This window comes from Lissotriton vulgaris, chromosome 2_1 (assembly GCF_964263255.1).
Source record: "Lissotriton vulgaris chromosome 2_1, aLisVul1.2, whole genome shotgun sequence".
Classification (NCBI taxonomy): Eukaryota; Metazoa; Chordata; class Amphibia; order Caudata; family Salamandridae; genus Lissotriton; species Lissotriton vulgaris.
In genome coordinates, this window is record NC_141687.1 from 1,461,740,657 (window position 1) to 1,461,754,987 (window position 14,331).

Genomic DNA, 14,331 nt, shown 5'->3' on the forward strand with positions numbered 1-14,331 from the left:
GACTGATCTTAGGGTCCGGACCTCCGACTGCAGTTCCGAAACATCGGTAGTTAAGCTGGAGGTCTTGAGATCAAGGGATTTCACCCGGTCATTGGTCTTCCCCAGGTCGGCCCTGATCAGGTTGAGATCAACGGCCAGAGTGCCCACCTTATGAGTCAGGACCTCGTGCTGTTTCTGCATTTCAGACCGAATGCCCGCAATGGCCCCCATAATGTCACTCAGAGTAGGCTCGGAACCTTCAGGCGAGCCCGCCCGGTGCAGGTCTTTAGAGGAGGCCACCACCGTGGGCGAGGTCCGCTGCTGAGCGTATGGATCAATCTTGTTCAGCTGCGTTTGAGTCGTCCTACGAACACCCCTGTTCAACGTCTTGTCGGGGTCCCCTCTGCCGGCCATGATAGACCCAAGGAGGACAAAGGGCTACTCCGCCCGGACCAGGAAGCAGATGTGTAGAGCAAAAGCGAAGTCAGCAAACAAACCAGGCCGGTAGCAGGCGACTCCGCAGCTACATGCACTTCGCCAGCAGGGACCAAAGACGTCCACTTCGCATCCCAATCATGCGGAGCGTCGGTACAACCAGCAGCCACCCATGAGACAATGGCGCATCACTGGCACGAAGTGCAGCTCGACGTAACTTCGCCTAGGAACCACCGATTTAAAAGCGGAAAGCAGTTCCCGTGTCTGCGACCTCTCACCAAGCAGAATCCACTGACGTGGATCAGGATTTTCAACAGGATATTTGCGGAGGGTCGGAGGGTCCGCGGAGCTCCGAGCTTACGCGGCCATCTTGGTCGCCCGCGAAGCTCCTCCCCCATACCAATAGCAGTTTTGTACTCCTTGCGAAGATGGGCTATTAGGGCTCTATTCCTAGGCCTGTTTTTAAGTGCCTTGAGTAAGGCGTCATGGGCCTTTGAACAGTTATTATTTAACCATTTAAAGGCCCTCCTCCGTTGTGTACTAACGCCAACCTCTAGATCTTTGGCAATCTGCTTGCACACCGCTACATAAGCTTCCACAACGTGGGCTCCTGCAGCAGTTCCATCCAAGCAGATAGCCAAGTTGGCCTCGGTTTTAGTTGCGAGGTCCTCAAAAAAGGCTTCTGGGACGACCCTATTCCATTTAATCCGTCTCCCCTGGGCAGTGGTCGATAGATACCTAGGCGCACCCCCCTTTGTTGAATCCTTTTGCTCCCTAAGGACATCAAGGTCGCTGAAAGTTAAAGTGGGAACTCTATAGGCTTTGTTTTAGCCAGAACAGCAGGGGATAAGAAGATATAGTCGATGACGGAGTTTGCACCTCGCCCTATGAAGGTAGGGGCTCTCTTCTCACCCTCACAAATACCTGGTTCCAATAAGTTCATGTTGGAGAGGAAGGCCTCAAGGGCCTCTCCCTCTGTACTATGCTCGAAATGGGGGACCCCCTTGCCGGGTGACCCTCCATGCTCGTCGCTATAAAAGTCCCACGAACAAGGGTGTATGTTAAAATCTCCCAGAAGTACCACCTATGGGGCGTAGGACTGCTCCTGAATGTAGACTGACAAAAAAAGATCCAATGCACTAAAGTGCTCGTTTTGAAATGAGCCATCCCTAGAGTTATAAAAATTAATTAGTAAAAATTTCTGCTGATCAGAGACAATCCATTCAATTATTAGAAAGTTCTTTGAATCAGTTTCAAGTTTTTTAAAAACACGTAACAAATTAAGCGATAAAAGGACAAGCAAACCCCCTTTGGGTCTTTTCGCTGTCCCAGGAACAGCTGGAGTGGAAAAACTAAGGTAACCATCCAGTAGAAAACTGGGCAAAATGTCCCAGGTTTCCTGGAGGGCAAGAATATCATGCTGCCTAATATACTTTAGCCAGATAGGATCTGTACTTTTAGATCTGATACCCGCCACATTCCAGGTCAAAAATTGACATAAGGGTATCTGGGCTGCTACCTCAGCCTTCTCCCCTGACAGTCTGGAAGGTAGTCAATTGTTCGCCTCCATAGGGGACAGGGGAGAGAAATGATTAGATAGACCTATCTCTACTGTGGGTAACCCACCATGCTGGAGGACTGGAGAATTGCTAGAGGGACCCCTTTCCACCCATGGTGACAGCTCCTGTGTGGTCCTTTGTTGTGAGATAATATTAGCCTGGTGAGATGACGTCCGCTGACTACTGCAGGGGGGAACTTCCCGATGTGACAACAGGGGCTTAACCATTAACCTGGCTGGCCTAATTGGTGGATAGAAAAACCCAAGGGGGAGTGGTCTTATGCCTTTTTTCGTCAGGACTGAGGCATTCCAGAACAATCTCTCAGCACTGGGCTGGTTGTTAAAATTTACCACCACGCAGTCCCCTGGGATAGATTTTGGACCACGGCCAACCCAACTAACCCTCCTAGCCATGATGACAGTACTCACGATGTCTGTGCCTCCGCTACTAAACTAGGAACACCATTGCTTGGCCAATAACATGAGGTCATGGGTTGTTTCATTTAAGCCTGCCCTTACTAGGGGGACTCCTGTAAAAACAGCCACTAAAGGGGCAGCCTCCGGGGGCAACTCCAGATGACTGTCCCTATGGGAACCGGCCTGTGACCGTCTGAACTATTATTTCTCCAGTTACTATCTCCGGGGTTAATATTCAATGTGCCAACCCTCATGGGTCCCCGCCCACCCCGGGGTCCCACTGTTACCGGGCTTCTATCCCTTAAGGCTTCTGAGGCCATAATCATCGTATTGACCATGGGCTCATTAGTGATTAAGTTTTGAGAGTGGACCAAAATCCCCTTTTGACTTGATTGTTGTTTCAAAAAAGCATCAATTTTATCACATTTGCATAATAGTCCTGCTACACATACATTCAATGTGTCCACAATGTTTTTCGCGATGGCTACTAGTGCGGGTTCAAGTCTTGATGTAAGTAAGTCCTCGACGATTTTGCAAACGTGGTCCCTTATGCTGGCATCCCGATTTAAAGCCTTACCCGTTGCATTATTCCTCCTAGATGGTTTTTTCGTTGACCTGCGCTTACGCGTGTGCTTTGGTGATGAGACCAATACGGGTATATCCTCTTGAGGAGGGGAGGTGTGTGGAGATCTTGGAGGGACATTCGAGGACTCCACTATAGAGGGGGGTTTTAAAATCACGATTGATGGTTCCAGCGGAACACTCGGACTGTGGTTTATTTCTAATGGTTGCTCAATGTCTACTGAACTCAACCCCAGTTTTTTCTCAACACCCGTGATTTCCTTGGTTAAAACCCCCACAGCTGAAGTCAAGTATGATAGTATAGAATCGGATTTTCTAGGGATCTTTGCATTTTTACCTTCATGTACTCCCCGAAATAACTGCTTTCTCTTACCCATGGTAGATGACAATGGAGTGGCCCAGCCCGGCCTCTGTCGACCTCGGACGGCCTCAGTTGGCCTGCCCTTTGCTCGGGCTTAGCCCGGCGCCCACCTGCACGCTGCCCACAACGCGGGGGCTCTTGCCGCACTTCAAGCGCCTCCGGGCGCGGGGCAAGGCGTGCGCGACTTCCTGTCGCAGGGGCCGATGGGAATTGCAGTCCCAGGTCACCGCGGCCGTGCCGTGCTGTCCGGCAGCTGTGGCAGCATTGGAAAGCCTCAGGAATGGCGTGGTCTGACCAGCGGCACCCTCCGCATCACCCACATCAGTTTGAATGAGCCCGCTCCACAGGGGTTCATGCTGCACTTTAAGCGCCTCCGGGCACGGGGCAAGCCGTGCGCAACTTCCTGTCACAGGGGCCGATGGGAATGGCAGTCCCAGGTCACCGCAGCCGCGCTGTGCTGTCCGGCGGCTGTGGCGGCAGTGGAAAGCCTCAGGAAAAGCGTGGTCTGACCAGCGGCACCCTCCGCATCACCCAGGTCAGTTCGAATGAGATACATTTGGTATTGACCTTGGGATCTGGCTTACAAATTTCCACCGGATTCGCGCTCCCAGCGTGAATTCGGCCAATTATTTTTTAATGCTTTTTTGGGCCTCAGGGTCCTTGTGGGACCCCCTGAGCAGGCCTAGGTGGTCAGGGTGTTTCTACCCTGTCTCCTTTTCTTTTTTTTATCATTTTTCCTACTGATTTCTTGTGACTCGGACGGCTGCGAACACATGCTGGTTTGAAGAGTTGGCAGCAAATTAGAAGTCAGCTTGTGCTCAGGAGGAGTCACGAATCCTCCTCAGTGCTCAGATATTGATATTTTTATGTTTTGAATTTCTCTGGAACTACTGAATGGATTTACACTATTTAAAAAAAAAAGAGTGCTTGCTGAACCAAGAGCTACCGGTTTGCTAAATTTGGTGTAATTCTGTTCAGCAGTTCGGGCTGTAGCCTGTTCCAAAATTTCTATGGAAATTAACATGGGGTAAATGTGTTTTGGGACCCCCCTTTTTTCTCGGCCCTCACTTGACGAATCACCCCAAAACTTTCAAAATAGGAGCTGACCTGAGCAGGCTATTCGTTTTGAAAATTTCGCGAAGATGCGTGGAACGGCGCCAAAGATATTGGCAAATCAGAAAATACTTTTCCTATGGAAACTAGGTCCCAACTATAACTACCTACTGGTGACTGTGTTTCACCGCGCCCACTGGGGTAACACTTCTGTGGCTGAATTGGATCGAACTACATGTACCAGCATGCTTAGAGGAATGTCCAGGTGTGGAGAATCTGCCAATGCATGTGATTACATACCTGTTAAAAAATTGAAGCGGAGAACAGTCGTCTTTTTCCTCTGATGAAGGAGCTTGGTGTGCTCTGAAATGCGTAAGGATTGAAATTGAACTCCAGACTGTCACGCTGTTTTTCCTGGAATAAATGGCTGTGAGTCATCTCTTCGTGTAGCGTCTTCCTGCATCAAGGCACCCTTTTGTTGAATTTTGTGCGGCAGCCTGGCCGCAGGGATGATGCTGCCATAGTAATGGAGCCCCTGCGCTGACACTGTTTAGCGATTCAAGGGGTACAAAGGTGTTAATGGACACTGGAACAGTGTCCTGACCCTGGAGGCCCACTGGGGTTTTACTTGTGTTTTTATGGATGAGTGTGTTTCACCGCGCCCACTGGGGTAACACTTCTGTGACTGAATTGGATCGAACTAAAGCGGAGAAAAGTCATCTTTTTCCTCTGATGAAGGAGCTTGGTGTGCTCTAAAACGCGTAAGGATTGAAATTGAACTCCAGACTGCCACACTGTTTTTCCTGGAATAAATGGCTGTGAGTCATCCCTTCGTGTAGCGTCTTCCCGCATCAAGGCACCCTTTTGTTGAATTTTGTGCTGCAGCCTGGCCGGAGGGATGATGCCCCCATAGTAATGGAGCCCCTGCACTGACATTGTTTAGCGATTCAAGGGGTACGAAGGTGTTAATGGACACTGGAACAGCATTGTGCGCCTGGAGGCCCACTGGGGTTTTACTTGGGTTTTTATGGATGACTGTGTTTCACCGCACCCACTGGGGTAACACTTCTGTGACTGAATTGGATCGAACTAAAGCGGAGAACAGTCGTCTTTTTCCTCTGATAAAGGTGCTCTGAAAAGCATAAGGATTGAAATTGAACTCCAGACTGCCACGCTGTTTTTCCTGGAATAAATGGCTGTGAGTCATCCCTTCGTGTAGCGTCTTCCCGCATCAAGGCACCCTTTTGTTGAATATATATATATATATTTTCACTGAAAAAACCATAGGTTTTAGGGGTGTTATAGTTAGTTGGACATTTCACTCGTACAAAACCATTGAAATTCCCACCTTATAGTTAGTTGTACTAACTATAACTCGCGCGCCCGCAATCCACTGCTGATGATGTCACATATTACATCATTCATGACATGGTGAGTGACATCACTGATGACATCTCAAATGACTTCACTGATGACTTCACAGATGACATCATCCAGTGAATGTGGTTTGCTTCGATATTTAAACAAGTATTATATATATATAGCAATCTGCCTTGAAGACTGGGTGGATGTTTAAGTGTCTGAATGGAGGATTCAGTAGCAATGTGATTGACTGTCTAAGTGACGAATTTAAAGTGTCTCACTAAATATATGGGATAGTGATTAAACTGTATGAATACCTGTATCACTCTATCTCTTGTAGTGTAAACTACTACATAAGTTGGTTACTAGCTATGTGAAAGTCTATATTAGTTATTACTTAGTTAAGTGAGTATTTGTATGGGATAGTGAATGAATGTGTGTGCGGTTGGGTGGGAGGTATATGACTGTCCAAAGATGTGTAAATAGTTGATTTAGTAGGAATATGAGGTTAAGACTGTATGTGGAAACAGTTGTTTGGGTGAGTGAATCTCTTTATGGGTGTGGTGATGAGTAAATATATTTCTCAATGATACATGTCCAACAAACTAGAAGTATAAAAGGCAGTGTGTATGACAGTTGTTGTATATAAATAAGTAGTCAGTGATTGTATGAGTGACGTATGGATAACTGTATACTTGTAATAATTATTATATAACAGACTAAGTATGAGTTACTATCTATATGAATACATAAAGTGGTGTTTGTGTAAGTGTGTAGCTTAGTATATGTAAGTATTGAGGAAAAGTGTTCTTCTGATCGGTGTAGGAGAGTAGGGTCTGCAATCCTATGATCACCCGGACTTTTTGCTTTTGTTTCACTGGTTTACGACTTTCTCGGGCTGTGGGCCTGCCAATCAGACCCACAGCCTAGCTGTTCTCTCACTAAATTGATGTGTGTACCTTAGGTGCATAACCCAATTGGAACTGGGCCACCTTGTCAGACCCTGTAACTCAGGGCATCGGTGTACCCAGGGCCTACCAGGGGCTGAAGCATGTATTATGCCACCCCTGGATGGCCATCTAAAACTGACACAACTGGCTGCACGACAGCTGGGGCAACGTAGAGTACTCGCTCGTTGCTATAGGTATAGTATCCCTATATCTAACCTCACAATGGACACCCGGGTTCCTATCAGTCACTCCTATGGCAGGCCTTGACAATCCTGAAGGCAGAGTGCATGGACCCGTGTGAATTGGGCTCTGGCACGAGCCGAGCCCGGTTTCAGCTTGCGGAACCAAGACCCAATGGCTGTTCCATGATAACGCATATCATATCGGTAACTTCGGTATCGCGTTATCAAGACATGTCGAGTAAGGTGTCATACGAATCGGGATGCTGCCCCCTCATCAATTCTAGCGACGAGGTTAGCATTCCGCCCTTCTAGAGGGACACGACATGTACGTAACTGTGAACCCCGGTTAAAGTTAAACGAAGCCTCAGCTCCACAAAATGGACGTTGCCACCACAGACACGAGTCTGACCTCCTGCTGCTGGGAGTCCTTCCAGCGAGGAGAGCTTGGACAAAGGGTTTCCTGTCAAGGGTGGTGTTCGCACCGTCCCAGACAGGGTTTGTGTATTCTGGGTAGGTAGGGCTTTGCGAGAAGGTGACTGCGGAGTGGCACCCCGGTGCTCACTACGCATCTGCCGGCTAGAACCAGTTCCAGGGGCGCGCAGCCCCTGACCTGGGGAAAGTCCAGCAGGGGGAGAGGGGTGTAACTACCCCCCTTCCTGGTCCCACCCTTAGGGCAGGACCTAGTCATGTACCCACCCCTTTCTTTAGGATAAAGGCCGGAGCGGGGACCCTTACAAATCAGATCATCTTTGAATCAAGAATACTTTCTACGAAAGGACTTTGAGACTCTTCTCAAGATTTCTCCCTTGTGGCTAAGGAGTAGTCACCCTGCATCCGCAGGCACCATCTAAGAACTCTGCGGTTTGCTGCAAGTCCTTCCTCAGGAATCCGACGACCCAGCTCGACGAGAACCGGCTTCCCTGGCACCTCTGACCTCTACCCACATCGTCAGCTCAGCTGAGATCTGTGGGTGCGACGAGACCTCGAGGGACCGGCCATCATCAAAACCTGCACGCTTTCTTAATCCAGCACGACCACCGAAGGAATCCTCTGGTGAGTGCTCTGGGGTCCGAGAAGCCCCGATCCTGAGCAGCTCCAGCACCGAAGTGCAGCCTCCCAGCATCTCCACGATCAGCGTGGGGCCCTTCTGCTCGCCGCTCAGCACGTTGTCCTTGACGACATCCGACAACCAACGTTGCTGGTCTGGTTGCTCCAGACCGGCCCTTGCTCCATTTTACGAGAGGAGCACCCCGGACCCTCCTGGTCCACTCAAGATGCCATTTTAGGCCCACCACGTGGCCCTGAAATCTGCCAAGGCTTGTTGCCCCAATCCTGGGCCCAGCGACGCCGACAGCATCAACCTTCATGGGACAGCTCGCACCTCCATCCTGGTCGCCGACAACGCCTCCTGGTCCGTGAGACTGCAGAGCCTAGCGTCGCCCACTCACCTAGTCGAGGTGACGGCCATCCGGTGCCTTCCTGGTACCCTCTGACTACTGGCTAGTAGTACGAACTTGGTCCCCTCTGCTTTCAGGTATCATCGATCTCTGATCCAGGCTTGGATCTCTACGAACTATTCATCACTGGTCGCCGGCCAGCAACTCCTTTTCTTCCTGGCTCGTCAGCGAAGACCCCCGACGCCTGTAAGACTTGTGCAGCCGCAGCCCTCGTGGCTAGGTAACTTCGGCATTTCGGTGCCTGCATAGCCTCCTTACTCTAGGGTCCCGAGTCCCTCGCTTCCGACTTGCCTTATCGGGTCCGCCCGAGACCACTAAACTTTCCGTGCCCTCGGGCACTTGTATTGATTGTGCACTTGAAGTATTTTCCTAAGAGTTTTGTTCTGTGCTTAGTACCCTGTCCTCATAAAGAGTACAGGGCTGTTGTGATTCTAATAAATATACTGTTTATTTTCATAACACTTGTGTGGTGTCCTTTCACTTGGTGTTCAAGGGGTATGTGATGGTATAACAGCTGGCTTAACACGCCCTCTAGAGTTTAGCCCGAAGACTGCTCGTATCCACACTGGATCACTGAAAAAATATCGAGGGACAAAATATTGACTTGCCAAAATATCGTGGACAAAATATCGACAGTCAAAATATCGAGTTTGTATCTACAAACAGGTAAGTACAAAAATATCGAGTACAAAATATCGTTAACAATAATATAGATGTAAAAAATATCGACTTTATTAAAAACAGTGTTAAATTAAATTAATATTATATTTTAATTACTAAAATATACTTAAAACGACTTAAATTAAATTATAATAATTAAATAATAAATGAAAATAATAAAAATAATTTTTTACAATCTTATTTGTTGACCCTGAACCCTAAAAATACCCCTTTACCCAAAAACCCAAAACTGACCCTGAACCCTAAAAATACCCCTTTACCCAAAAACCCCAAACTGACCCTGAACCCTAAAAATACCCCTTTACCCAAAAACTGAAAACTGACCCTGAACCCTAAAAATACCCCTTTACCCATGAACTGAAAACTGACCCTGAACCCTAAAAATACCCCTTTACCCATGAACTGAAAACTGACCCTGAACCCTAAAAATACCCCTTTACCCATGAACTGAAAACTGACCCTGAACCCTAAAAATACCCTTTTACCCATGAACTGAAAACTGACCCTGAACCCTAAAAATACCCCTTTACCCATGAACTGAAAACTGACCCTGAACCCTAAAAATGCCCCTTTACCCAAAAACTGAAAACTGACCCTGAACCCTAAAAATGCCCCTTTACCCAAAAACTGAAAACTGACCCTGAACCCTAAAAATGCTCCTTTACTCAAAATTTATCAATATTATTTAATTACCAATTAATTATTAATTAAAAATATTAACAAACATATATTAATTAATTAATTATTAAATTACTTCCTACCCTATTCCCCTATAAACCCACAACCCGCTACAGAATTACATTACGCAATTATTATAAAAACAAAATTCATTTAATAAAATATTTTATAACATTAATACACACTATTCACACATATTATTACATAAAAATACACTATAACATATTATATATTATTAAAAAATCGATATTTTTGCTATCTATATTTTATACAGTCGATATTACTTCACTTACCTGAAAAACGATATTTTTGTAGTCGATATTATGTCCAGTCGATATTTTGTCCAGTCTATATTTAAAACTCGATATTATGTCCAGTCGATATTTTGGAGTCGATATTTTGTCTCTATACCATCCACGCTACTAGGATAGCTGGTCTAAGGTTGACTTACAACCAATCACCATAAGGGTCGTTTGGACCGATGCATAGTGGTCACTAGAATAGTGAACACTGCATATCGGGCCAACTTCTCACAATCGGCATCATTTGTACCAGGACTCCATTGCTTTTTCATTGCCATCTCGTGTCAAGCACTTCCACACGACCCACCTGGTCGTTTCTGCTGATGCCTGAGGAAAATCTAACTAACACGACAACAACCATCTTGCAGCCTGCATTTCTGCCTAGGAACTTTCACACACCCAACCCCCCCTGTTCTTTGCAGTTCACCAGAAAGCCACGAGACACTCACACCCTGTGTAAATGATTTGTTTTCCATCTCCTGCTCCCAGCCTGGTGAACATCCTTGACACCGTGATCAGGTTATCTGGACAATGGTCTGACTGCTGGGCCTTGATCAGGGTGATTGAACAATGACCTAAAGACCGGGCTTTGATCAAGCTGAGTGGACAATGACCTGAAAGACCGAGCTTTGCCAAACTGAGTGAACAATGATTTGTGTACCAAACCTTGACCAGGTCACCATCTACAAACATCGTCTGGATCTGGTTATCAACTGCAAACATTGCCCTGATTGAACAATGAACTAACAGCCAAAAGATCTGAATGAAAAAGTATGAAAGGCTTATACGCTGCGGAGTAAAGCAGCAGCCTCCTCTGTCTTGTTTCTGACGAGCTTGGACTCTGTTCCATAGCCCGGGCTATTTGAATAAACCTGGGTTCCTCCTGCAGACGAAGGCATCTGTGTCTCCTTTTACTACGTATGAAGGGTATGGAAGGGTTGGGTGGTTCCCCCGCTGCCGAGACCCAGTAAGTGGGTTAATCCAGTTCTTTGGTATGATCAATTGTTTGCATAAGGGAGTAGGATGACTGCATGAGTGAATAGGATGTGTGCTGGCGTGTAATGTCGATGTTGGTGTATAAGTATATTTAATAGTGTTCTATTGATCTTTGTTAGCATGTATGAGTGACTCTATAGGTAAGTCTTTAGATGTGTGTGTAAGAATAACTGAGTGGGTTTTTTGTAACTTGTACTGGTGTGTCAATGGTTTCAAATATGGTACTCCATATTTTATAATGAGTGTTGAAAGGTTATACTAGTGTAAGATAAGATGTATCAGATTGTCACGTGAATGATGTCATCAGTGATGTCATTTGAGATGTCATGAGTGATGTCACTGACCATGTCATGAATGATGTAATATGTGACATCATCTGCAGTGGATTGCGGGCGAGTGAGTTATAGTTAGTACAACTAACTATAACATGGGAATTTCAATGGTTTTGTACGAGTGAAATGTCCAACTAACTATAACACCCCTAAAACCTATGTTTTTTTCAGTGAATTTCTAAGGTTTTTTAAATGCTAATTCCTAACTATAACAGGCCTCAAACCTATGGTTTTTTCAGTGAATTTCAAAGGTTTTTTAAATGCTAATTCCTAACTATAACATGTCTGAAACCTATGGTTTTTTCAGTGAATTTCAAAGGTTTTGTAAATGAACATTTTTAAATGTATTTATTATTTCTATTTTCTTTATACTGATTTAGAAAAAAATTTTAAACAGTTTATTTTTAGATTTTTTATTTTTTAAATTACATTACAATTACATCATACATTACATTACAAAATATACTTTCTCAGAATGAATTACTTTAGTTTAAATACTTTGAAAATAGGCAATAGAATTTTAAGTACAGTAGTTACAGTTGTTGCAATGGGCAACTCAATTTCAAGCACAATGCAACATTGAGGTCAATGTGAATTTCTAGTTAAATGCAATTAATTACTTTTTGGATTACTTTTCTAACCACAGGACTGGATTATAAATTCAGTCCGGAGACATCACCTGTGAACAGTTGAGTAAAAGCGTTTTGGTTACAGTAGTGATTTTTAAGGAATTTTATTGTATTTTAAAAGATGACAAAAACTTTTTCACATAGAATCACCAATGTTATCCTATGGGAGGAAATTCACTTATCAGGTAAGTAGTGTTAACGTTACTTTTTCTTATTCTGTGGTGGATCCTGGTTCCAGCACTGGTGCATCTGCTATAAACAGTTGAAAGAATGTGTTTAAGTCATACAGGCAATTTTTAAGGAATATTTCTAGTGTGTGAAAATAGACACTTGGAAGCTTTTCTGGTGAAAACCACACAATGGATTCTTATAGAAGGAAATACAAGTTACTGGTAAGTACGGTTACAATTACTTGTCAAGATCAATACTGGGCTCAAAGAAGCAGCACTGAGGTCACTCCTGATAACAGATGAGTAAATCAGAATTCGTAGTTCTGTTGATTTTATAGGAATTTTTTAAAGTTCAAAAACTCCATACTTAGAAGAATTTCCAAGTGAAACCAGTCAATGTTCGCCTATGGCAGGAAATTCAAGTAACTGGTAAATAGGGTTTGAATTACTTTTCATGATCAGTACTGGGCTCAAAGATGCAGCACTGACGTCTCTCCTGATAACAGGTGAGTAAATCAGAATTCATAGTTCAGCTGATTTTAGAGGAATATTTGTATGTTTCAAAAATCAACACTTAGAAACTTTTCTGCTGAAAACCACACAATGGATTCCTATGGAAGGAAATACAAGTTACTGGTAAGTACGCTTAGAATTACTTTTCAGGGTCAGTGCTGGGCTAAAAGATGCAGCACTGGGTTCTCTCCTGATAACAGGTGAGTAAATCGGAATTAGTAGTTCGGCTGATTTTTCAGGATTATTTGTACGTTTCAAAAATCAACACTTAGAAACTTTTCTGCTGAAAACCACAAATGGATTCCTATGGAAGGACATACAAGTTACTGTAAGTACGCTTAGAATTACTTTTCAGGGTCAGTGCTGGGCTAAAAGATGCCGCACTGGGTTCTCTCCAGATAACAGGTGAGTAAATCGGAATTCGTAGTTCGGTTGATTTCAGAGGAATATTTGTAGAATGATGAAGGAAGGGGGCGGGCCTGAGGTGACATGTGTGAAAACACGCCCTGTTGTATGTTTTAAGTTGTGGGATAAAGTGCCCTTGAATCCTGAGGTCCCCTTGGGGCCAACTAGCCCACCAGGTACCTCTAGTAAGCGCCAGGGGGCTGCGTTGCAGAGAGGTTTACAGAGGCCACGCCCCTTTTTACAACACTGCAACGCAGCTCCGTGGCACTTACTAGAGGTACCTGGAGGGCTATTTGGCCACCACGGGACCTCAGGATTCAAGGGCACTTAATCCCGCAACTTAAAATGCGCCACAGGGCGTGTTTGCAAACATGTCACCTCAGGCCCCCCCTCCTTTTACCACTGTGCCCTGAGGCACATTTTAAGTTGGGGGATTAACTCCCCTTGAATACTGAGGGTCCCTGGGGTGCAACTAGTCCACCAGTTATGTCCAGTAAGCGCCACAGAGCTGCGTTGCAGAGAGGTGTAAAAAGGGGCATGACCTCAGAACACCACTCTGCAACGCAGCCCCGTGGCACATACTGGAGGTACCTGGTGGGTTAGTTGGCCCCCAGGGACCCCCAGTATTCAAGGGGAATTTGTTCCCCCTCTGCAAACACGCCAGGGGGCTCGGTTGCAGAGTGCTGCAATAAGGGGGCGTGGCCTCTGGCCGCGATCCCTTTTTTAAACTATTATTTTTTGAAGAAGGGGGGCTGTGTAGCCCCCCTTCTTTTTCTAATTTTTGGGATCTGGAGACCCCATCCTCCTGAGGCCATAGTCCCGGGGGCCCCGGGGCATGGGCATTTAAAAAAATATATATATTAGGAGGTGGGCTTCCTTGCTGTCAGGTACCCCAAAAGGCTTACCTTTGCTTGTGAAGCGATTCCGCAAAGAAGACAAGAGCCACCGCCCCTGTACCCACCTGACCCCGTGCAGAAAGTAATACCCGGCAGGGAGTAGATGGACCCAGGGAAGGGAGCCAAAAAAGGAGGAATGTCAGGAGGCTTGTGGCTGTAGACTCTGGTTTGTACAGTGGACAACAGCTGCCACGCCCTATTCCCACTATCCGATCAAATACAGAAGAATGTACCATGGGGCAACTCACCAAGGCTTATGATGTCCAAACTAAAGAAGGATAAAAATAGCTCCCACCAAGGAAAGGAAAATAATGTAAGTGCTCCTGCGCTGTAAGTATACACATACAGTGTTTCAGGTTAGTAGTTGTGCAAGCACAACCAATCCTATGTAAA